Genomic DNA, 22,998 nt, shown 5'->3' with positions numbered 1-22,998 from the left:
CGATCTGCTTACAGCTTGGTGGCAGATGCCATCTCTGGGGCTGAGATTGCAGCCACCCCTTGCCTTCTGCCTCTGGCTGTTGTGCGCCTGCCTCTCTGCCTCTGAGGCCGTAAATGGCAGCCAGCTTTCCCCACTTCAGTATTCACTAGGGTGTGATCCTTTGTTTTGTGAGCGTGCCAGGAGTCAGAGTGTGGTGTTAGAGCCTTCCTTTGGTAATGGTCCTTTGTTTCTCTGGTGATCCCACGGTTTTCCCCTTTCTGTCTGTGGTATGTCACATTAGCCCCCTCTGAGTGTTCTCATGGCATTCAACCCTGGTCCTTTCCCTGAGGACCGACAATGCAGCCCACGCCTCCATACGCAGACCCCACTTGATATGGGTGGACATGAGTGTGTGAGTCACTTCTCAACTGTTAATTGCCATTTGGCACAATTTCTGTGGTGAAGTTTCTCAGTTATGCTTCTCTCTGTGGTTCCTAAGTTCCCCACTGACCCTGCCTGTGAAAGGGTTTCCTATTGTTTGGAAACTTCTCCTTCATGACTCCCTCCCCAGGATGGACCTCTGTCCTGAAATCCTTTGTCTCCCTTTCTGTCTTCATCCTTTGCCCTACCTCATTCTGAGGGGATTGGTTTGCCTTTCTGGGATCCTCTGCCAGCATTTAGAAGTTGTCCTGTGGGAGTTGCTGCACTTGCAATGATCTTTTGATGTATTTGTGGGGGAAAAAGTGGTCTCCCTGACCTATTCCTCTGCCATCTTGGGACTGCCCTGCCAGTGATAATTTCTAAAAACAACAACAACAACAACAACAAAAAACTCATTTGCTTTCTTATAGGAAACGTCTCAGGATGGCACCAAACATTATTCATTAATAGTCCAAAATCTCTTTAGTTTCTCTGTAAGAGGAAATTCGTTTTCAGTAGTCACTGTTTCAGAATCTTATTTTGTTTGGAAATAACCTAGCTATTCAATAAACTTTCATCACTTAGTTTACCACACCACTAGAAATTGAGGCTACCAAAATCTGGACAGAGTATTTTAGACAAACATTCCTAAAGTGTAATTATTCTTAATAGAGTTTATCTCAAAGCTCTTATATCATTTACATTTTCTTTCCTTAAAAGTTTCTTCACTTGAGTTACTTTCCTTGCTGACATATTTGTATATTAAACCTAGGCACAATGAAAATACTGTGCTTAAAAATGTTAATAATTCTTAGACCTGTCTATATTAGTTAGATCAGCAAATAAACATTAATAAGTTATTCATTTAATACTGAATATTTCCCAGTTCACCTGAATCTAAAACTCATTTACATTGTTTTCTCTTGTATTTAGAGTTGTTTGGTTTGTAACTGCTTACTTTTCTTTAGGCCAATAAGATTATTAGAACTCATTTACAAATTAACCTCAGCAATATTATCCAAAGACAAAAACACATACTGAGACATACACATATCCTGGCAGGCACACTGCAAGATCGAGCTTCATCTTGTAAACTTAGTCATAAATCACGTATCACAATATAAAACCCACTAATTGTAAATAATGAGACGGTTGGATGGCATCACTGACTTGACGGACATGCGTTTGAGCAAGCTCTGGGAGTTGGTGATGGACGGGGAAGCCTGGCATACTGTAGTCCATGGGGTCGCAACGAGTTGGGCATGACTGAGCAACTGAACTGAATTGTAAATAACAGCTGGAATAGGAAAATTTTAAAAAGGCTTTGTTCCCTTTTTTTCCTTCAGTCTAAGGAATTCAGAGATGGTCTAAATAAGATAAGTGATTCAGAGAGCTCTGGTCCTCAAGGTATAATAGGAGTTATTCTCTTAGGGCAGAAGTTTTAAAGAGATAATTTTTCTTTCAAGCTTTCTCTGGAGTCTAAAGAATATTGTGACCACACTGTCAAAAATCATCTTTATTTTTCTGTAGTCATAGTTTCATAACCAAAATTTAGGCCAGATAGTGCTCAAATTGTCCTTGAGAGTAAGGGTCTACCCTGGTCCCAGCAGGGATTGCCCCTATGGGCAAGTGGAAGTCTTAGTTTGAGCAGCCCTAGACTGTTGATTATAGGAGAACCTGGACATAAGGGAACTTTAGTCCATTTTCCCATCCTGTGGCAATAAAGGTCTGATAATTTTAGGCGATTTTTCTTTGTCATGCGATCATAGCTATAGGTTGACCAGTCATTTAAAATTGTTCCCAAAGAGGTCCCGGGTGTGGTGTGGAACCTTACAGGAAGTGCTTCCATTTTATCTTGAGCAATTTGTACCTGATATCTGTACACTCAAACGAAAGTAACCAAACCAAACCAGTACCTTACCACCAGAAGTCACACTCTGTCGAGACAAGCTCAACAAACAGGCGAAAGTGCAGTATGGTGAGAGAATGAGAAACGAGACACAAGAATTCAGAGAAAAGCGAGGATCAGGGGACCAACAATGCTCCAAGGTGAAGGTGCTGAAACTGAATCCAAGCCAGCTTTATTATACTTTCAGCCATGAATGAAAGAATATATGGGGAGTTAAACTATAACTCATGTGGCTTTCAGGGCCAAAGAACAAAATGATCATTAACCATTGAGCAATTAGGAAACAGTAACAAATCAGTAACTAAGACTGATATTCTTATCTATAGATTTTCCACCAGATACGTAAAACATGTGACTCTGAGACGCCAGTTGAGAAACAGTCTGGGATAGGTTTACCGACTCCAGAATCATATCTTGTTTTCAAGATAATGAACTGTTCCCTCTGGACTTGTTCCAAGAGTCTCATGCCATATAACATCCAGTTTATCAATAATTATAAATTTCTTTTGTGGCCCTTCCCATGGCCTGCTTTTCTTTTATTCTTCCTGTCTGCTGCTGCTGCTGCTGCTAAGTCACTGCAGTCATGTCCGACTCTGTGCGACCCCATAGATGGAAGCCCACCAGGCTCCCCCGTCCCTAGGATTCTCCAGGCAAGAACACTGGAGTGGGTTGCCATTTCCTTCTCCAATGCATGAAAGTGAAAAGTGAAAGTGAAGTTGCTCAGTCGTGTCCGACTATTCGTGACCTCATGGACTGCAGCCTACCAGGCTCCTCTGTCCATGGGATTTTCCAGGCAAGAGTACTGGAGTGGGGTGCCATTGCCTTCTCCGTCCTGTCTCCTACATCACTCCAAATAAAACAAAAGACAAAGAGATGCCCCAAAGTCAAAAGCCTAACAGAAGAAACAGCAAAGTGATGCCCAGAAACCAAAAGCCAAATGATAGTTCCCCAAGAGGATGGCAAAGAGATGCCCAGAAGCCAAAAACCAAATGGCATAAATTCCCCAAATGTGAGTTCCCAGTCCCACTACACCTGTGACCTGGCAGAGTTAGTGGCCTTTTTTAGCTCCAGTGTAGTTTCAAGCAATTTCTTCTTGGTTTCCTGAAAAGAAGTTACTGTGTTGTTTCCTCTTTCAGAACCTTCTAGATAGCAAAGTAAGCAATCCATTCAGTCTGTTTGATCTTACAGCTGGCTTTTTCTAATGGTGCCTGTAAAAATAGCAATTTTGGAATATCATGCTGCTGCTGCTAAGTCGCTTCAGTTGTGTCCAACTCCATGCGACCCCATAGATGGCAGCCCACCAGGCTCCTCTGTCCCTGGGATTCTCCAGGCAAGAACACTGGAGTGGGTTGCCGTTTCCTTCTCCTTGGAATATCATAAGAATCCCAATTTGGACATTTTAGGTTGAGATTTCCTTTAGTATAATTTCCCCAATTAACTAGGTACTTGCAAGTATAAGTTTTGTATGCACATAATGCTGGGATTCCCTGATAGCTCAGTTGGTAAAGAATCTGCCTTCAATGCAGGACACCCCGGTTTTATTCCTGGGTCAGGAAGATCCCCTGAAGAAGGGAAAGGCTACCCATTCCAGTATTCTGGCCTGGAGAATTCCATGAACGTAGAACCAAGTTCTAAGTCCGTGGGGTCACAAACAGTCAGACACGACTGAGCAACTTTCACTTCATTAACCCTGGCTGGAGTGTTAGAAGCTGCTTTCTGATGCCCCTTGTTTCTGTATTTGAGAGGATCTATTTCGCATTTTAAATTGAATTTGTCATGGATAAAATTCACCTTTCACTTTTATCCTGACAAATTCTATTAATGCAGCCAAACTGAGGAAAAGCATTACATCAGTCTCTTACCTGGCATGCAAACTACTCAGCACAGACCATTCAGTCTCCTCCAACTGAGCAACCTTGGTATCTTTCAACTAGCGCCTCCCCCTCAGTACCTTTCCACTGGGTGGGTATTCCCTGGTATCTTTGAACCAGCACTCCCCCACCCCCGTGTTCTTTCATCCAGACCCTTCCCACCAAGTATCTTTCAGTTACACAGGTATTTCTCAGTATATTTCAACTGATCCCCACTCCAAGCCCCACTTTGCATGTGGACCTTGAGTAGGTATGCCCTGGTATATTTCATCTGCCCTTCCCCTGCAAGTATCTTTTGCCTGGGAGGGGATAGGTAACCTGCTCCACCACCAAGTAAAATTAAGGTTTTCAACTAATATGGGAGATCTGAGAACCAGGCGAGTCTTACCCAAATTCGTCTGCACTCCCTGGGGCATCAGATGGGTGCAAGAGGCTGCTGCTGGTACCAAAGCTCTGATTCCTCATGGAGTTCAGGTGAAAGAGGAAAGTCCACTGTGGGTCCCTTCATCAGTCGCCATAACTGTCGACAAAAAAAGATGCACAAATGAGGACAAGAGCTTGGGAGACAGCACCTCAGATAGCTCTGAGAAACTGCTCCAAAGAGGCAATGGAGGAAGGTCAATATGTAAGATTGGTGAAGAGGGAGTTTAATGCAATCAAACACTCATTTTACAAAAGGTTTTCTGCTGGTGACAAGGAGCTGATGAGTGACTGAACTGACTGACTGATCCCTTTGAATATATACTACCTCTACTTTGTGAGCCCAGTTTATTACTGGTAGTAGTTTTCTAGGAACAACATAGGCTACATTGAAGTTCACATGAATTTTTGATGGGGTAAAACTGTATTCTATCTCTTCTGATACTACTTATTGATCTAAGTATAGGAGTAGGAGAACTGAGATTGATGCTGAGTGTAGTATTTTCCAGTGTTGGGGAGGTGGAATTAGAGTGGAGGAAAAGTAAGCTAGGTTCTAAAATCATCTGGGAAAGTAGAAAAGGTTCTAAGGAAGTGGTGGAGAATAGCAGCATTTCTATAAAAATTTTTATAAAATAACGCATATATATGGAATCTAGAAAGATGGTAATGACAACCCTGTATGCGAGACAGCAAAAGAGACACAGATGTATAGAACAGTCTTTTGGGCTCTGTGGGAGAGGGAGGGGGGGATGATTTGGGAGAATGGCATTAAAACATGTATAATATCATATAAGAAGCGAATCGCCAGTCCAGGTTCGATGCAGGATAGAGGATGCTTGGGGCTGGTGCACTGGGATGACCCAGAGGGATGGTATGGGGAGGGAGGTGGGAGGGGGGTTCAGGATGGGGAACACGTGTACACCCGTGGTGGATGCATGTTGATGTATGGCAAAACCAATACAATATTGTAAAGTAAAAAAAAATAATAATAAAAAAATTTAAAAAAATAAAAATACTTTTTTTTGAACTACACACACACACAAAAGATGAAGCTTAAACATGGGCTGTGAATGATAGGAGTGGAAATAAAAACGTCTTAAAACCTTTCTAGGTCCAAAGGTCTTCTGCCACTTGCAGAAGTGGCACTGGGGATTGAGAAGAGGAATTCAGAGGACCCCTCATTCTGAAATAGTTGAATAAATAACATTCTCTAAACCATTGACATACTGATTTGAATTGGTAATTAATAGTAGGGGGAATAAAAGTTCATAATAATGGTTCTAAACTTTTATTTAGAGCAATAGGTCCTTTGAGAATCTAATAAAGGCTATGAACTTCCCCTCTAGGAAAATGCAGATGCATAAAAACCTGTTTTTATTAAATTGAAGATACAGTAATACATTGATATTCAGTGTTGTGATCTTTTTTTTTTTTTTAAATTTACAATATTGTATTGGTTCTGCCATATATCGAAATGAATCCGCCACAGGCATACATGTGTTCCCCATCCTGAATCCTCCTCCCTCCTCCCTCCTCATACCATCCCTCTGGGTCTTCCCAGTGCACCAGCCCCAAGCATCCAGTATTGTGCATTGAACCTGGACTGGCGACTCATTTCATACATGATATTATACATATTTCAATGCCTTTCTCCCAAATCATCCCACCCTCTCCCTCTCCCACAGAGTCCAAAAGTGTCTCTTTTGCTGTCTCATATACAGGGTTATTGTTACCATCTTTCTGAATTCCATATATATGCGTTAGTATACTACATTGGTGTTTTTCTTTCTGGCATACTTCACTCTGTATAATAGGCTCCAGTTTCATCCACCTCATTAGAACTGATTCAAATGTATTCTTTTTAATGGGTGAGTAATACTCCATTGTGTATATGTACCACAGCTTTCTTATCCATTCATCTGCTGATGGACATCTAGGTTGCTTCGATGTCCTGGCTATTATAAACAGTGCTGCGATGAACACTAGGGTACACGTGTCTCTTTCAATTCTGGTTTCCTCAGTGTGTATGCCCAGCAGTGGGGTTGCTGGATCATAAGGCAGTTCTATTTCCAGTTTTTTAAGGAATCTCCACACTGTTCTCCATAGTGGCTGTACTAGTTTGCATTCCCACCAACAATGTAAGAGGGTTCCCTTTTCTCCACATCCTCTCCAGCATTTATTACTTGTAGACTTTTGGATCACAGCCATTCTGACTGGCGTGAAATGGTACCTCACAGTGGTTTTGATTTGCATTTCTCTGATAATGAGTGATGTTGAGCATCTTTTCATGTGTTTGTTAGCCATCTGTATGTCTTCTTTGGAGAAATGTCTATTTAGTTCTTTGGCCCATTTTTTGATTGGGTGATTTATTTTTCTGGAATTGAGCTGTAGGAGTTGCTTGTATATTTTTGAGATTAGATGTTTGTCAGTTGTTTCATTTGCTATTATTTTCTCCCATTCTGAAGGCTGTCTTTTCACCTTGCTTTTAGTTTCCTTTGTTGTGCAGAAGCTTTTAACTTTAATTAGGTCCCATTTGTTTATTTTTGCTTTTATTTCCAATATTCTGGGAGGTGGATCATAGAGGATCCTGCTGTGATGTATGTCGCAGAGTGTTTTGCCTATGTTCTCCTCTAGGAGTTTTATAGTTTCTGGTCTTACGTTGAGATCTTTAATCCATTTTGAGTTTATTTTTGTGTATGGTGTTAGAAAGTGTTCTAGTTTCATTCTTTTACAAGTGGTTGTTCAGTTTTCCCAGCACCACTTGTTAAAGAGATTGTCTTTAATCCATTGTATATTCTTGCCTCCTTTGTCAAAGATAAGGTGTCCATATGTGCATGGATTTATCTCTGAGCTTTCTATTTTATTCCATTGATCTATATTTCTGTCTTTGTGCCAGTACCATACTGTCTTGATGACTGTGGCTTTGTAGTAGAGCCTGAAGTCAGGCAGGTTGATTCCTCCAGTTTCAGTCTTCTTTCTCAAGATCGCTTTGGCTATTCGAGGATTTTTGTATTTCCATACAAATTGTGAAATTATTTGTTCTAGCTCTGTGAAGAATGCCGTTGGTAGCTTGATAGGGATTGCATTGAATCTATAAATTGCTTTGGGTAGTATTCTCATTTTCACTATATTGATTCTTCCAATCCATGAACATGGTATATTTCTCCATCTATTAGTGTCCTCTTTGATTTCTTTCACCAGTGTTTTATAGTTTTCTATATATAGGTCTTTAGTTTCTTTAGGTAGATATATTCCTAAGTATTTTATTCTTTTCGTTGCAACGGTGAATGGAATTGTTTCCTTAATTTCTCTTTCTGTTTTCTCATTATTAGTGTATAGGAATGCAAGGGATTTCTGTGTGTTGATTTTATATCCTGGAACTTTACTATAATCATTGATTAGTTCTAGTAATTTTCTGGTGGAGTCTTTAGGGTTTTCTATGTAGAGGATCATGTCATCTGCAAACAGTGAGAGTTTTACTTCTTCTTTTCCAATTTTGATTTCTTTTATTTCTTTCTCTGCTCTGATTGCTGTGGCCAAAACTTCCAAAACTATGTTGAATAGTAATGGTGAAAGTGGGCACCTTTGTCTTGTTCCTGACTTTGGAGGAAATGCTTTCAATTTTTCACCATTGAGGATAATGTTTGCTGTGGGTTTGTCATATATAGCTTTTATTATGTTGAGGTATGTTCCTTCTATTCCTGCTTTCTGGAGAGTTCTTATCATAAATGGATGTTGAATTTTGTCAAAGGCTTTCTCTGCATCTATTGAGATAATCATATGGTTTTTATTTTTCAATTTGTTAACGTGGTGTATTACATTGATTGATTTGCAGATATTGAAGAATCCTTGCATCCCTGGGATAAAGCCCACTTGGTCATGGTGTATTATCTTTTTAATGTGTTGTTGAATTCTGATTGCTAGAATTTTGTTAAGGATTTTTGCATCTGTGTTCATCAGTGATATTGGCCTGTAGTTTTCTTTTTTTGTGGCATCTTTGTCAGGTTTTGGTATTAGGATGATGGTGGCCTCATAGAATGAGTTTGGAAGTTTACCTTCCTCTGCAATTTTCTGGAAGAGTTTGAGCAGAATAGGTGTTAGCTCTTCTCTAAATTTTTGGTAGAATTCAGCTGTGAAGCCATCTGGACCTGGGCTTTTGTTTGCTGGAAGATTTTTGATTACAGTTTCAATTTCCGTGCTTGTGATGGGTCTGTTAAGATTTTCTATTTCTTCCTGGTCCAGTTTTAGAAAGTTGTACTTTTGTAAGAATTTGTCCATTTCTTCCACATTGTCCATTTTATTGGCATATAATTGCTGATAGTAGTCTCTTATGATCCTTTGTATTTCTGTGTTGTCTGTTGTGATCTCTCCATTTTCATTTCTAATTTTATTGATTTGATATTTCTCCCTTTGTTTCTTGATGAGTCTGGCTAAAGGTTTGTCAATTTTATTTATCCTTTCAAAGAACCAGCTTTTGGCTTTGTTAATTTTTGCTATGGTCTCTTTTGTTTCTTTTGCTTTTATTTCTGCCCTAAGTTTTAAGATTTCTTTCCTTCTACTAACACTGGGGTTCTTCATTTCTTCCTTTTCTAGTTGCTTTAGGTGTAGACTTAGGTTATTTATTTGACTTTTTTCTTGTTTCTTGAGGTATGCCTGTATTGCTATGAACTTTCCCCTTAGGACTGCTTTTACCGTGTCCCACAGGTTTTGGGTTGTTGTGTTTTCATTTGTTTCTATGCAAATTTTGATTTCTTTTTTGATTTCTTCTGTGATTTGTTGGTTATTCAGCAGCGTGTTGTTCAGCCTCCATAGTTGGAATTTTTAATAGTTTTTCTCCTGTAATTGAGATCTAATCTTACTGCATTGTGGTCAGAAAAGATGCTTAGAATGATTTCAATTTTTTTGAATTTACCAAGGCTAGCTTTATGGCCCAGGATGTGATCTATCCTGGAGAAGGTTCCATGTGCGCTTGAGAAAAAGGTGAAAGTCATTGTTTTGGGATAAAATGTCCTATAGATATCAATTAGGTCTAACTGGTCTATTGTATCGTTTAAAGTTTGTGTTTCCTTGTTAATTTTCTGTTTAGTTGATCTATCCATAGGTGTGAGTGGGGTATTAAAGTCTCCCACTATTATTGTGTTATTGTTAATTTCTCCTTTCATACTTGTTAGTGTTTATCTTATGTATTGCGGTGCTCCCGTGTTGGGTGCATATATATTTATAATTGTTATATCTTTTTCTTGGATTGATCCTTTGATCATTATGTAGTGACCTTCTTTGTCTCTTTTCACAGCCTTTGTTTTAAAGTCTATTTTATCTGATATGAGTATTGCTGCCCCTGCTTTCTTTTGATCTCTATTTGCATGGAATATCTTTTTCCAGCCCTTCACTTTCAGTCTGTATGTGTCCCCTGTTTTGAGATGGGTCTCTTGTAGACAGCATATGTAGGGGTCTTGTTTTTGTATCCATTCAGCCAGTCTTTGTCTTTTGGTTGGAGCATTCAACCCATATACGTTTAAGGTAATTATTGTTAAGTATGATCCCGTTGCTATTTATTGTTTTGGGTTCGAGTTTATACACTGTTTTTGTGTTTCCTGTCTAGAGAATATCCTTTAGTATTTGTTGGAGAGCTGGTTTGGTGCTGCTGAATTCTCTCAACTTTTGCTTGTCTGTAAAGCTTTTGATTTCTCCTTCATATTTGAATGAGATCCTTGCTGGGTACAATAATATGGGCTGTAGGTTATTTTCTTTCATCACTTTAAGTATGTCTTGCCATTCCCTCCTGGCTTGAAGAGTTTCTATTGAAAGATCAGCTGTTATCCTTTTGGGAATTCCCTTGTGTGTTATTCGTTGTTTTTCCCTTGCTGCTTTTAATATTTGTTCTTTGTGTTTGATCTTTGTTAATTTGATTAATATGTGTCTTGGGGTGTTTCGCCTTGGGTTTATCCTGTTTGGGACTCTCTGGGTTTCTTGGACTTGAGTGATTATTTCCTTTCCCATTTTAGAGAAGTTTTCAACTATTATCTCCTCAAGTATTTTCTCATGGTCTTTCTTTTTGTCTTCTTCTTCTGGGACCCCTATGATTCGAATGTTGTAGCATTTAATATTGTCCTGGAGGTCTCTGAGATTGTCCTCATTTCTTTTAATTCGTTTTTCTTTTTTCCTCTCTGATTCATTTATTTCTACCATTCTATCTTCTAATTCACTAATCCTATCTTCTGCCTCTGTTATTCTACTATTTGTTGCCTCCAGATTGTTTTTGATTTCATTTATTGCATTATTCATTATATATTGACTCTTTTTTATTTCTTCTAGGTCCTTGTTAAACCTTTCTTGCATCTTCTCAATCCTTGTCTCCAGGCTATTTATCTGTGATTCTATTTTGATTTCAAGATTTTGGATCAATTTCACCATCATTATTCGGAATTCTTTATCAGGTAGATTCCCTCTCTCTTCCTCTTTTGTTTGGTTTGGTGGACATTTATCCTGTTCCTTTATCTGCTGGGTATTCCTCTGTCTCTTCATCTTGTTTAAACTGCTGAGTTTGGGGTGTCCTTTCTATATTCTGGCAGTTTGTGGAGTTCTCTTTATTGTGGCATTTCCTCGCTGTGTGAGGGTTTGTATAGGTGGCTTGTCAAGGTTTCTTGGTTAGGGAAGCCTGTGTCGGTGTTCTGGTGGGTGGAGCTGTATTTCTTCTCTCTGGAGTGCAGTGAAGTGTCCAGTAATGAGTTATGTGATGTCTATGGTTTTGGGGTGACTTTAGGCAGCCTGTATCTTGGAGCTCAGGGCTGTGTTCCTGTGTTGCTGGAGAATTTGCTTGGTATGTCTTGCCCTGGAACTTGTTGGCCCTTGTGTGGTGCTTGGTTTCAGTGTAGGTATGGAGGCATTTGATGAGCTTCTGTCAATTAATGTTCCTCTGGAGTCAGAAGTTCCCTGGAGTTAGGGTTTGGACTTAAGCCTCCTGCTTCCAGTTATCGGTCTTATTTTTACAGTAGTTTCAAAACTTCTCCTTCTATACAGCACCGTTGATAAAACATCTACATTAAAGATGAAAAGTTTCTCCACCGTGAGGGTCACCCAGAGAGGTTCACAGCATTACATGGAGAAGAGAAGAGGGAGGAGGGAGTTAGAGGTGACCCGAATGAGATGAGGTGGAATCAATAGAGGAGAGAGTGGGCTAGCCAGTAATCACTTCCTTATGTGCACTCCACAGTTGGACTGCTCAGAGATGTTCACGGAGTTATACAGAGAAAAGAAGGAGGAAGGAGACAGAGGTGGTCAGGAGGATAAAAGGGGGAATGAAAAGGAGGGAGACAGATCCAGCCAGTAATCATTTCCTTAAGTGTTCTCCACCGTCTGGAACACACAGAAATTCACAGAGTTGGGTAAAGTAGAGATGGGTTATGGGAGGATACACAGGTGACCTGGTGGAGAAAAAAGAGAGTCCAGAGTGAGAGAGAGCAGTCAAGCCAGTAATCTCGCTCCCTAGTGAAAAATGGGTACTGAAGATTGGGTTATTAAAGGTACAAAATTGGTAACAAATACATAAAAGCAAAAATTAAAAATCTAGAGTAGATTTTGGAATTTCAAAAATACAATGTTAAAGAAAAGAATAAGGAAAGGAAAGAGAGAAAAAAAACAAAGTCGCAAAAATTGTAAAGAAAATATAGGTACAAAATTGATAACAAATACCAAAAAGCAAAAGTTAAAAATATAGAGTAGAGTCTGGAATGTCAAAAATACAATGTTAAAAAAAAGAAGAAAAAGAAAGAGAGAAAAAAACAAACAAACAAAAACCAACCAAGTCACAAAAATTATAAAGAAAATATAGGTACAAAATTGATAACAAATACTAAAAAGCATAAATTTAAAATCTAGAGTAGTGTTTGGAATTTCAGATATACAGTGTTATATAAAAGAAGAAGAGAAAGAGAGAGAGAAAAAAGTCACAAAAATTATTAAAAAAAAAAATAGGTACAAAATTGATAATCAACACCAAAAAGGTAAAATTAAAAATCTAGAGTAGAGTTTGGAATTTCAAAAATACAGTGTTAAATAAAAAAAGAAAATAAAAACAAGGTCACAAAAATTATAAAAAATATACATATGAAGTTTGCTTTTTAAAAAAAAAAATAGGGTCTTTTTTTTTTTTGCAAAGTAATAGGTTATAAAAGTGAAAATTAAAGGAATAATAGAGGACTTAAAATTTTTTTAAAAATTAAAAAAAAAAGACAGATCGTAAAATAGTAAAAATATATCTAGGAATTTCTCTGATTTTGTTGTGGGCATTGTGGGGTCAGTTCATTTTCGGCTAGTTCCTTTGTCCAACTTATATTTCTCAAGATCTATAGGCCCCCTTCCTATGTATTCAGTACTAACCACAGGGTTTTAATCTATTGCCTGTAGCTTCCAAGGTGGTTCCCTCTGTTACAGCTTCTTCTGTTTGCTGGTCTCTTCAGTGTCTGGTTTTCGCCCTGACACAAAGGGGACAGTGGTGGACACTTTTTTTTTTTTAAGGCTCACTTGTTCAGTCGCGCTGTGGGGAGGGAGGGACGCTGCAAACAAATAACACTGGCGTGTGCTCGCAGTACCTCAGCCACACTGGGCCTGCCCCTGCTCATGGCCCGTGTAGCCTCCCTGCCCACACTGCTTAGGCTCTAGGTTGCTCCACCGGGAACCATCTGCAGCTGGCCCAGGGCTGCTTGCACCTCCCAGGTCTAAGCTGCTCAGGTTCAGGCACTTGGGTAGTCCTCAGAGGTGCAGACTCGGTTGGGCCTGCGTTTTGTGCCCTTCCCTGGTCCGAGCAGCTCAGGTGATGTGTTTGGCGAGCACAACTGCTGCGACTTATCTCCTGCCTGCCGCTTGGTTAACTAGGTGTACAACCAGCGCACCTTCTCAGGCAGATGTTGACCTTCCAGACCCCCAAGAAGTTTTAGTTAGCAAAGAAGCCTGCTTTCAGTTTTGTAGATAACGTCTCTGGAGCTGCGATTGCCCCCTTCCGGCTCTGGCTGCCTGTCACCAGAGGGGGACGGTCTGCAGCCGGCTATCTCTGTACAGTCCTTTGTTCCGTGTGCAGGCCTGGCAGTATCTTAGGTTAGGGCTGGCTTTTCGCGTGGTAGATATCCCACAGTCTGGTTTGCTAGCCCAAATTATTTTGCTCAGATAGCGCTCAGGGTATTCAGGCCAGATCCTTACTCTAAGCGATGCAGCCCATGTCACGCCTCCCTGCCCAGCCCCCCCTTGCTAGTGGCGTGTGCAGGCGTCTGCGCTGCTTCTCCACTGGGGGAGTTACCATAGGGCTCGTAATCTGCGGGTTTTAATTGTTTATTTATTTTTCCTCCCTGTTATGTTGCCCTCTGTGCTTCCAAGGCTCAGCACAGATTCGGCACTGAGAAGGTTTCCTGGTGTTTGGAAACTTCTCTCTTTTTAAGACTCCCTTCCCGGGATGGAGCTCCGTCCCTCCCTCTTTTGTCTCTTTTTTTGTCTTTTATATTTTTTCCTACCTCCTTTTGAAGATAATGGGTTGCTTTTCTGGGTGCCTGATGTCCTCTGCCAGCATTCAGAAGTTGTTTTGTGGAATTTACTCGGCGTTTAAATGTTCTTTTGATGAATTTGTGGGGGAGAAAGTATTCTCCCCGTCCTACTCCTCCGCCATCTTAGCTCCTCCCCCTCCAGTGTTGTGACCTTAAAGTTGTTGGTTTTTCAAAGGAGTGTGGAGTGTGTTCTTGCCGTGTTATAAAATAGACTATATAATAGAGGCAAAGTTGCCTGTTCTGTATGTGATTCTTATAATTTTCCTTTTTTATTTTATTTATGCATTTCTCTTTTTAACTGTATAAAATCACATCTAATAGAAACATGAGAAAAATACCCACAGTCTCACTTCTTATCTTCCATTTTCCCCTTGAATTCCAGTTCTTACATGTATATAATTTATATATTGCTGAGACAACAAATTTTAGATCCTGTTTCTGTTTACTTATAGGCATTATTTTCCTTAGTACTCAGTCTTTACCAAAATTAGGTCTTTTAATCATTTTTTTTCCTCCTTCTTTTTCTAAAATCTCCCTAAAGTCTTCTTTTCTTCTCTCCACACCATTGTAAGTTTGTCACTAGTGAGCAAATAAACTTTTCAAATATTTTATTATATCCTTTGATCTTCACAGTAGCCCTGTGAGGTAGGTGAATACCTCATTGTAGTAGCAATGGCCTATTCTCCTTTTCAGTCTCTCAACTTCTGCCCTAGTTTTAGGTCTACGTAAGTTTATGCACAGCTTTCCTCACTACCTTTAGGCATTCATCCTTTCATCCCATCCCACACAAAAAACATCCAGATTATTCTTTCTGAAACATGACTCTGTTAAGTATCACGTCCCTGCTTGTGGACTTCAGTGGACTCTACACCTTAGCCTGCTCTTCAAGGCCCTAAAGAATTTTCACCTATCTTGCTGGCCATATTATTAACTATTTCCCTATAAATACCCTGCCCCTCCAACCATCCTGGATTGTTCACTGTTCCTTGAACCTTGTGCTTTTTTGTTTTTGTTCCTTCATTTATATCATACCCTCTGTCTGAAATGTCCTCTCTCTAACTCCTTTCTTTTGTTCAAATCTTAGCTCAAGGACCAATTTATGCCAATAGAACCATTCCTTATAAGCTTGTAAGACATTGATTTTTTCCTTCTCTGAATTCCTATAACACCTTTTTCTACTAATACAGTTATCATGTGTGTCTTGTGGAGAAGATAAGATTTTATGAACCTAAAAGACAGGTACACTCCAATCACCTTGTTTTATCTTCCTCACAACAGGGCATAGTGTCTCACATGTAGCAAGCACTCAGAGAATACTAATGAAATGAGTGATTAAACCCTATAACCAAATCAAAACAAAGTCTAACATGGAATAAATAACGTTTGCTTTAGTACCATACATTGGAACAGAAGGCTCATTTCTATGTAAAGGGTGTATTTCAGCACCATGCATCAGAATAGAAGGCTCATTTCTACATAAAGTGTATATTTCAGCAAAATCTTAATCAAATTGTGGAATTATTAAACTTTAGGGCAACCTATTAAGTTTGTCCATTGCATTTCTGTCACTAGGTGGTACTGTGGTACGGTAGCATCACTGAATGTTAGTGTTTGCTTGATAACCAAAGCTTATATGCTTTCAAAATTTTTGAGTTACTTTATTAGTAGGCATCTTTTGCTTAAAAAATGACTTACAAGATGGAGTTCTTTGAGGGATAAGATATACAAAATTTTACTGCTTGTAGCAATTTTAACTGCAGGCTATTTATTAGTTTATTGGTTCTTTAAGTTTTCTTTACCACATCCAGGGGTGAGAGATGTTAGAGTAGAGAAACTATACCCTAAGAGTGTAGGCTTTTTTAAATTAACTTATCATGCTTTTAATTTTTTTTCATGCCTTTAAAAGCATACTAGAAAAGAGAAGTTGAAGCTTCTATTGGTTTACTTATCAAATTATTTTTAACTGATCTTGAGTAATTTGTCATTGTAATATATACATATTTTTAAGTATACAAATATCTGCCAAGTGTGAACTCTTTCTTCAGCCACTCTTAACTATGGTGGCTTAACAGCTGTCTGTACGTATGTGTTTGCTAAGCTGCTGTAACAAAGTGATCTCGGGTGGCCTCAGCTTGCCATGGCTTGGAGTGGGGCTGGGTTACTAGCCAGAGATTGGGCTGGGTCAAGGCAGTGAAAGCACCAGATCCTAGCCACAAGACTGGTGGTCAGTGACAAGGGCCCTGGATCTTCGGCTTTACAAAAAATAATTCCCACAAAGATGGAAAGCAGTGAAGCAAGTTAAGTATTTATTAAGAGGAAAAGAGTACAGTCTGTGTGGATAGGCACATGGGCACTCAGAGGGGGAGTCCCTTAGTCGTGCCCTGATGGCAGTTTGAGTTACTTTTATGGGGTATTTTTTCCAGGTTTCCTTTGGCCAATCATTTTGATTTGCCTGGTTCACAGTCCATATGTGGTGTATCTCAGGATCCTATGTGGTTGGGATCACATCTTTTAGCCAAGAGGGATTTTACTGAAAAGGCATATGGGTAGGGAACATCCCTTGACATAACTCCCCTTTGGCCTCCAAGGAACTTTTCTGTGCATGTGTGGTTGGGGAGGGCTCCTGACTTTGAGAATGAGAAGTACGTGGTCTGGGCAGGGCCCAGCCTTCTCCCTTAATTGTCCTGCTATTGTCTTGGAGTTTTGATCCATAGGGAATGAATCTCCAGTTGCTTTACCCTAAGGCGATCCATGTGCCTCCTGCCTCAAAAGTACCATAGACTAGGTGGCTTAAACAATAGAAATTTATTTTCTCACAATTCTGGAGGCTAGAAGTCTGAGATAAGGTGTTGGTGGGGTTGATTTCTTCTGAGACGTTTCTCCTTGCCTTGTTAGATGGCTGCCTTCTATTTCCTCACAAGGTCTTTCTTCTGTGCATGTCTGTGTCTTAATCTCTTCTCTTAAGTATGCCAGTCATATATTAGGGTCCACCGTAATGACCCTGTTTAATCTTAATTAACCTCTTTAAAGGTCCTATTTCCATATACAGTCACGTTTGAGATACTGGGAGTTAGAACTTGAACAGGAATTTGGAGGAGACACAATTCAGTCCATGATAGCATGTGTGTATGTAAATACATAAAAAGCTGGAATAGTATACTGCAAACATACTTCTGGAGAGGAGATAGATTGGGATGCCAAAGGACAGTAAAAAGGAACTTTCACTTGTTATTCTAGTTCGGCATTTAGTAAACTTGTTTTTATAATTACAAAATTTTCATATTTAAATTTTTCAGTTGGTGCTCTGATCTTTTTGATAGGTTGTATTAATATCTTCATATGAACTCTGTTTTGTCTACTAGTAATACATTTTATTTTAGCATTCTTGCATATGACTTAATGATTAATTTTTAACATGTAAAACAGTCTTTAACAAGTTTAAGAAGCTTTCCTGAAAATATTCTGTAGCTTTTAGATTTAGCCAGTTTTGATTATCACTTTACTAGGCAATTGGAGGTTTATTGAATATTGTTTCCCAGTATTTCCTCTTCATTTCAGCAGTTTCTTCAATTTGTGTAACATAGGTATTCTACATATTTGATGCTGCCTAATAAAGATCTATAATTTCCCTGGTAGCTCAGATGGTAAAGTGTCTACCTACAATGTGGGAGACTCAGGTTCAATTCCTGGGCTGGGAAGGTCCTCTGGAGAAGGAAATGGCAACCCACTCTAGTACTCTTGCCTAGAAAATACCATGGATGGAGGAGCGTGGTAGGCTACAGTCCATGGGGTCGCAAAGAGTTGGACACGACTGAGCCACTTCACTTCACTTCACTTCAGTAAAGATCTATACTCATGCTTCTTTTTTCAAAATAAAGTTCTTGTATTTACAAAAAAAAAAAAAATTACCAAAATAGTACATACCAGCTACTGAAAGATTAGAAAACATAGAAAAAAAAAAAAAGAAAAAAGAAAAAGGCAGCTCTTCTCTAACACTTTAGTATAACCTATTTATTTATTTATTCATTGGTCTTCACCAGGATCAGAAAAAAAAAGGGATTCCTAATTGCTTAGAGCTGTACTTTCAATACAGTAGACATTAGCCACATGTGGCTATTTAAATTTCAATTAAAATTAAATAAAATTTAAAACTTGGTAGCTTAGTCACATAAGACATATCTCAAGTGTTCAGTAGCCACATGTGTCCGGGTGGCTATTTGACCACATAGATACAGAACATTTTCATAATCATAGAAAGTTCTGCTGGACATGGCTGGCCTAGAAAATAATTTGAAGTAGGGATGATATGATCAAATTTCTTTTAGAAATATGATTCTTCTTGCAGTTTGAAGGACATATTGGAAATAGACAGGGATTGGAGATAGGGACATCAGTTAGGAGGATATTGAAGTAATATAGAAGAGAAGTGATAAGGGCCTGCACTGCCTATCATGAGGAAGAGTTGTTGGGATTTGTCACCAAGCAGTCTAATGTCATGAAACGATTCTGAAAGGTTTTGAAGGATTATGAAAGATTTTGAAGCATGAGAGTATTACTTTGTCTTAGCTACTTTACCTTAGTCTCAATGTTTTTAGGCTATATGATGGACATTTGAATAAAACTTACCTATCACCCACTATTCTGGGGAGAATCAAGTGAAATGATAGCTGTGAAAGCAGTTTGTGAATTGTAAAGTGCTTTAAATTTTGCTGTTGCAATTTTGACTTATGGTTCTGTAATAAAACATTATTTTTGGTAATGGATTTTGTGAGGACTACCTATACAGCTCGTGTGGTTAGGCTACTATCATTGTTTCTGTTTTGAATGCTGCTTAAAGTCCAGCTAATTAGTGACACTACAATCCAAGTCCTTTCACTCATCTCTTTCCCCTTCATCTTGCTAGCTCTGTTTTCCACAACTCAAACTGATAAATTTTACTTCTTATTTAGGACCTGTTGTGTAACTATAATCTATTGCTTTAATGAATAGCATTTAAATAAGCCTACTGTAAAACTATCTTTTAAATGAATTCTTATATGTTAGTATTACTAGCTTAGAATATTGTCATACATACAAAAGTAGCAAAATCATACTAATGTTTCTAGAGTTTATTACTGCGTATTACAGCTTTACATTTACAAAAAGAACATTATACCATCTTCAGCCAGTCTTAACAAACATTTATTGCTTACCTGCCATTTGTCAGACATTGTACTAGGTACTGGAGCTACAACTATGAACAAGGCATAGCCTTTGCCCTCTAGGAAATCACAATTTAGAGGAGAAAACAGGTAACTAGCTGTTTAAAATAAAGCATGTTAAGTGCTTTAGTAGAGGTATGTGTAGGGTTTTTGACGGGAACCACTCTCAGTCTAGAGAAGTCAGGGAAAACTTTCTAAATAAAGAATTATGAATGAGTATTGAAGGCTGTGTAGGTAGATACTGGTCTGGTTGATGAAAGAGAAGAGGGTATTTCAGGGCAAAAGATATTAAACAACATGTCTTCTTTGTAAAAGCTGTAGTTTGGAGTGTGGATTGAAAATGGACAAGGTTGAAGATAGGGAGACACTTGACTTGATGGAACTTCAGAGAATTTAATGGTAATATTGGAGAGAAGGGATGGGAATCTCAAGGGAGATTATGACAATGTTTATAGAGTTATTTAGGAGGTAAAATGGGCCGGAGTTACTGTGTGATTCAATACAGAGAGTAAAGAAAAAAATAAAGAGTATACTTCCTGGGTATCTGGCTTAGGCAGCAAGATGGATAATGATGCTATTAACTAAGATGTGGAGCAGCAAATTTGAGAAGTTGGAGAAAATGGTGATTTCAGCTTGAGGTATGTGGAGTTGAAGCTATCTAGGAGACATCATGATGAAAATGTCTAACAGTTGTATATATGGGGTAGGTACTCTAGAAAGAGATTTAGACTTGCAGTAAAGTTTGAGAATCATCATGGAGGTAATTTTTTTATAGTGGCCATGGATAACTTCTGCAGACTATGTAGAAGGAGAAAAAAATAGAGGGCTAAGGAAGACACTCATGAGACTGCCAAAATTTAAATGAAAGAATAGACCAAGGAGAATATGCAGTGGCCAGAGACATTAAAGGAATAGGGATTGATTGGTATGCTAGAAACCAAGAAGTGAGAGTGTTTTATCAATAGAAAGGAGGGGGGACTTCCCTGGCAGTCCAGTGGTTAAGAATTTACCTTCCACTGCAGAGGGTTGTATGTTGAATCCCTGGTTGGGGAGCTAAGAAACCACATGCCTAGCAGCCAAAAAACCAGAACGTAATCAACAGAAGCAATATTGTAACAAATTCAATAAAGACTTTAAAAATGGTCCACATGAAAGAAAATCTAAAAAAAAAAAGAAAACAGAAAGGAGGGAATGGTCAATAGTATTATATGACAGAGAGGGTATGTAAGATGAATATGCAAAGTGTTACTGAATTTAGCAGTTAGCAGCTCATTTAGTATTTATGGTGATATGGTGGTAGAAGCCATATTACAGTGTCTTAAGCAGTAAAACATGCTATGTCCTTTTCACTGCATCATATCAGGTCAGTTTTCATTCCAGTCCCAAAGAAGGGCAATGCCAAAGAATGTTCAAACTACCCCATAATTGCATTCATTTCACATGCTAGCAAAGTAATGCTCAAAATTCCCCAAGCTAGGCTTCAACAGTACATGAACTGAGAACTCCCAGATGTTCAAGCTGGATTTAGAAAAGGCAGAGGAACCAGAGATCAAATTGCCAACATCTGTTGGGTCATAGAAAAAGCAAGAGAGTTCCAGAAAAACATCTATTTCTGCTTCATTGACTACGCTAAAGCCTTTGACTGTGTGGATCATAACAAACTATGGAAAATTCTTAAAGAGATGGGAATACCTGACCACTTGACCTGCCTCCTGAGAAACCTGTATGCAGGTCAAGAAGCAACAGTTAGAAGTGGACATGGAACAACAGAATGGTTCCTAATTGGGAAAGGAGTACATCTAGGCTGTATATTGTCATCCTGCTTATTTAACTTATATGCAGAGTACATCAGGAGAAATATCAGACTGGATGAAACACAAGCTGGAATCAAGATTGCCGGGAGAAATATCAATGACCTCAGATATGCAGGTGACACCACCCTTATGTTTGAAAGCAAAGAGGAACTAAAAAGCCTCTTGATGAGGGTGAAAGAGGAGAGTGAAAAAGCTGGCTTAAAGTTCAATATTCAAAAGACGAAAATCATGGCATCCAGTCCCATCACTTCATGGCAAAGAGATGGAGAAACAATGGAAACAGTGACATTATTTTCTTGGGTTCTCAAATCACTGTAGATGGTGACTGCAGCCATGAAATTAAAAGACACTTGCTCCTTTGGAAGAGAAGCCATGACAAATCGCCTAGACAGCATATTAAAAAGCCGAGACATTACTTTGCTGACAGATGTCTGTCTAGTCAAAGCTATGGTTTTTCCAGTAGTCATGTATGGATGTGAGAGTTGGACCATAAAGAAGACTGAGGGCCAAAGAATTGATGCTTTTGAGAAGACTTTTTGGTGTTTGAGAAGACTTTTGAGAATCCCTTGGACTGAAAGGAAATCAAACCAGTCAATCCTAAAGGAAATCAACCCTCAATATTCATTAGAAGGACTGATGCTGAAGCCAAATCTCCAGTACTTTGGCCACCTGATGTGAAGAGCCTACTGATTAGAAAAGACCCTGATGCTGGGAAGGATTGAAGGCGGGAGGAGAAGGGGACGACAAGACAAGATAATTGAATTGTATCACTGACTCAATGGACATGAGTTTGAGCAAGCTCTGGGAGATGGTGAAGGACAGGGAAGTCTGGCGTGCTGCAGTCTATGGGGTTCGCGATGAGTCAGACACAACTGAGCGACTGAACAACATCGAGAATATCAGAGGATATGTGGTATTGATATGTCTTATTACTGGTGATGTTAACCTCCATTGCATGATTAAGGGGATGTCTACTGGATTTCTCCAGTGAGAAGTACTATTTTCTCCTTTGTAATTAAAAAACACCTTGAGGTAGATTCTTTGAGAATACGCAAATACCATGTTTCTCCTTAAACTTTCACCAGGTCCTGTTAGCGTACCTACAACAGTTATTACTGTGATGTTCAGCTAATAAATACAGTTTTTTTGTTTCCTCATTTTACAATTGTTAATGGGACATCTTTTGTAAAGAAGAGCTGTTCCCTTCTCCCTCATTTAGTTATTCACTTATTTATATGAGGGTGAACTCAGAGATGTTAATAAAATATATTCTATGGATTATAATTTAATAATCTCAACTTTTATTTTGTTGCTGTAGTTGTCCTAGCTCTGGGCCACTAGAAGCTCCTTTAGATTGGCTCTTGTTTGTCCTTTGGAACAACCTCTATCCTTTTTCATTGCTTCATTACTTTCTGACACCACTCAGTGTCCAAATTCATCTTGTATTTTCCCTGACCTGGTGTTGAAATCATCCATTTCTACCAGCAATCTTGTGCCTTTTATTGGAAAATGGTATGTAGAAATGAAGATCTAGATGCTAGATGACTGTGTATTTTAAAAAAGTAATCAGTTCTAAGTTCTAGGGACTGCCAGGATCCACAAATAAATGTATTTACTGGTTTTGATAACAAAGCTAGGAATGGTAATTAATTTCATGTAAGACTGGGAAAACCATTTAATTGTGATTATTATTTTATTTGATAAACTATCTTCAGAAATGTGTGTCCAGCTTTTCATTTGTTACTTCTGATTAAATGCCCTTAATATAATTCCATATTTGATTACTTTTAAAAAATTACTAGGTGAAATTTGTATAATATGAAAATAACCATTTTAAATTCAATAATTCAG

The 22,998-nt window shown here is 38.8% G+C and overlaps 1 protein-coding gene and 1 long non-coding RNA gene across 5 annotated transcripts in view; one reads left to right on the top strand and one right to left on the bottom strand.

The window, feature by feature from the left end:
- LOC147340649 (uncharacterized) overlaps nt 1-14,280 on the bottom strand; it is a 34,274-nt gene extending 19,994 nt beyond the window's left edge. Inside the window, exons 1-2 of the long non-coding RNA XR_015159546.1 lie at nt 14,103-14,280; nt 4,568-4,699 (exon numbers count right to left, since the gene is read on the bottom strand). This is a non-coding gene — a long non-coding RNA (uncharacterized LOC147340649). The remainder of the gene's footprint in view (nt 1-4,567; nt 4,700-14,102) is intronic.
- The window catches only part of ABCB7 (ATP binding cassette subfamily B member 7), a 162,246-nt gene that overhangs the window by 18,696 nt on the left and 120,552 nt on the right, over nt 1-22,998 (top strand). The window lies entirely within an intron of this gene.

The sequence above is a fragment of the Bos grunniens genome, chromosome X (genome assembly GCF_055505025.1).
Source record: "Bos grunniens cultivar Pamir isolate PY7600 chromosome X, Bosgru_T2T1.0, whole genome shotgun sequence".
In the NCBI taxonomy this organism is placed as follows: domain Eukaryota; kingdom Metazoa; phylum Chordata; class Mammalia; order Artiodactyla; family Bovidae; genus Bos; species Bos grunniens.
This window is presented reverse-complemented; position numbering and strand designations above follow the sequence as displayed.